At 28.2% G+C, this 2505-nt stretch overlaps 1 protein-coding gene across 1 annotated transcript in view; it reads right to left on the bottom strand.

The window, feature by feature from the left end:
- The window catches only part of LOC107744738 (protein tyrosine phosphatase receptor type M), a 182087-nt gene that overhangs the window by 101407 nt on the left and 78175 nt on the right, over nucleotides 1-2505 (bottom strand). The gene's annotated exons all lie outside the window — the stretch shown is intronic.

Genomic DNA, 2505 nt, shown 5'->3' with positions numbered 1-2505 from the left:
TAAAAGGGTAAGCATTAGTTTTGTGTCACGTGAGATGCAAACACATGAGCTTCAGTAATGGAAACAGCCGTTCACTTCTGATGAACCCATAAACACAACAAACTCTGAAACATGAGGGGAAAAGCTGCAGATTGCAGAGCTAAATTAATGAATGCTTTCACATAGTCTCATTTCCTCAAAACCATCACTTAATTTCACCTGTGATCTTGACAACAATAAATTTTTTATGATATTACTTTCTGTATTTCTTGAAAATGTAAAAAAGTACAAAAAAAGTACAAGTTTCAAAGCAGCTTTACAGAAAATCATGATGTTAATGTTAATATAGTTTAACATCTTTTTGTACTATTTGCCGTGTTTCCCTGTAAAAAATGCATAAAATTCCTTAAAACAAGATCAATTTATTTTAAAACCAGAATTTCACAAGAAAATAAGACTTGTTTTTCAGATAACATTTCTTTAGTTAAAGTAAATTTTTTTGTTCCTTTGGTGAAATAGGTTTTCTGTGAGAATCAGGGTTATGTTACCTGATAACTAATACTTTAATAAAATAAATAAATAAAAATCGAATAAAATAAAAATAAAAAAAATAAAAGGAAATGCATATATTCATGTACTAAAATAACTAAAACTGAAATAAAAAAAGCTAATAAACAAAAAAATTACTAAAATTAAATTACAAAAATACAAAAATAAAAAGTATTTCTATGATACTAAAATAACCCCAGTGAGATTTCTGCGTAACAAACCAACACAGTAAAACAAATATACATAATTGAAGACATATTCTCTGAAAACAAGGCTAATCATCTCATGCGATTCTGCTTCTCCAGTAAATTGATCCTGTTATTAAGGCTGTTTAAACGCAGCCAGACAAGAGCTACTGATGGAGTAAATGAGTAAAGGCGTCCAGATAACACTGAATCTCAGCAGAGACGCTTCACGAGCCATTTGCTCAATCTGCTGCGGAGTCTGAGCGTAAAACACACTGGATGTTAAAGCAGCGACTACCGCTCAAGAAACACTGTGTGGTCTGATTCCATCAGACTCCTGCGACGACCGGCAGGACATTTTACTGGAAACGAGACGCCGAACGCCGCTGCTGTAAATCCAGACGCAGAGGAAGGAGTTTCACCAAACGGGAGAATGAAACAGGCTTCCAGTGAAAGAGAGAGATTTATCTGGTTGGGCCGAGCTTGTGTCTTACCAATAAAGATGGCAGATGTGAATATGCTGTGTGCTATGAAAATCTGGAATCTATATATATATATATAATTAAACTTATATAACTTAAAAACTTATTTTATTTCAGCTAGCTTCCTAGACAATATTTCTCACTTCTTGATCTCAGTTCTTGAATCTTAAATTTTTATTTAGTTTAATTTGATGTACTAAAATAACTAAAACCAATTAAATTAAAATTAATAACAACTATTTAGACGTTTAACTGTGGTAATAAAAATGACAAAAACACACAACAAAATTACTAAAACTTTAACTAAAATTAAAATAAAAACAGGAAAATAAAAAATAGGGAAAATATAGGAGAAATATCTCAAATATATATATAATAAAGGAAAAATTGAATATTAATAAAAACTAAAATAACCCATAAATTCATATTCTTTAATAAGTAGCTGTATATGTTTGTATATAAACGTTTACCGGTATATATATACATATAATTATACTTATTATATAATAAAAAAATTATAATATAAATATAATATAGTTTTTTAGTATTAACTTTAAAAAGTTTTATTATTATTATTTTATTTGATCTTTTTTTGGATTTATGTGAGTTTCATATATTCACAGGCAGAATGAATTTGTTTAATTTTAAAATGAAAACAAAAAAAATACAAAAATAAAAGCTAATTGAAAATATTAAAATAACACTGTTGACTGTTGTAGATTTCAAACTGACTGATCTTTAAATATATATATATATATATATATATATATATATATATATATATATATATATATATATATATATATATATATATATATATATATATATATATATATATATATATATATATATATATATATATATATATATATATATATATGAAGCATTTGAATTAAATAAATTTAAATGATTATACAATTCATTTTAAAATTAAAAGTTGTATTTTAGTAATTAACATTAGTTAATGCACTAACATGAACAATGAGCAATTGTATTATTACTATTATACTCATTATTGTGCAAATGACTCCAATAAAACCCTACAAAATATGATATTTTAGAGCAAAGAAGATTTTCCTGACATTTTATTGTTCAATGATATTTGCGTGTTCTCCGTGACCGCCGTGACCCGTAACACGCTCTAAATCTCAGCGCGCTGTAACGTTTCTGCTGAGAAACACCGAAAGGCCACGAGAGGATTGATCTTAAGCAGGATTCCAGGAGCTCGTTTTCTCTAATAAACCTCGCTCTGGAGACGCTTTACCTGACCTTACCACGAGCCTGCAGAGAGCAAACACCTCACACACACA

Source organism: Sinocyclocheilus rhinocerous, unplaced genomic scaffold (genome assembly GCF_001515625.1).
Source record: "Sinocyclocheilus rhinocerous isolate Xijiao unplaced genomic scaffold, SAMN03320098_v1.1 scaffold1189, whole genome shotgun sequence".
In the NCBI taxonomy this organism is placed as follows: Eukaryota; Metazoa; Chordata; class Actinopteri; order Cypriniformes; family Cyprinidae; genus Sinocyclocheilus; species Sinocyclocheilus rhinocerous.
This window is presented reverse-complemented; position numbering and strand designations above follow the sequence as displayed.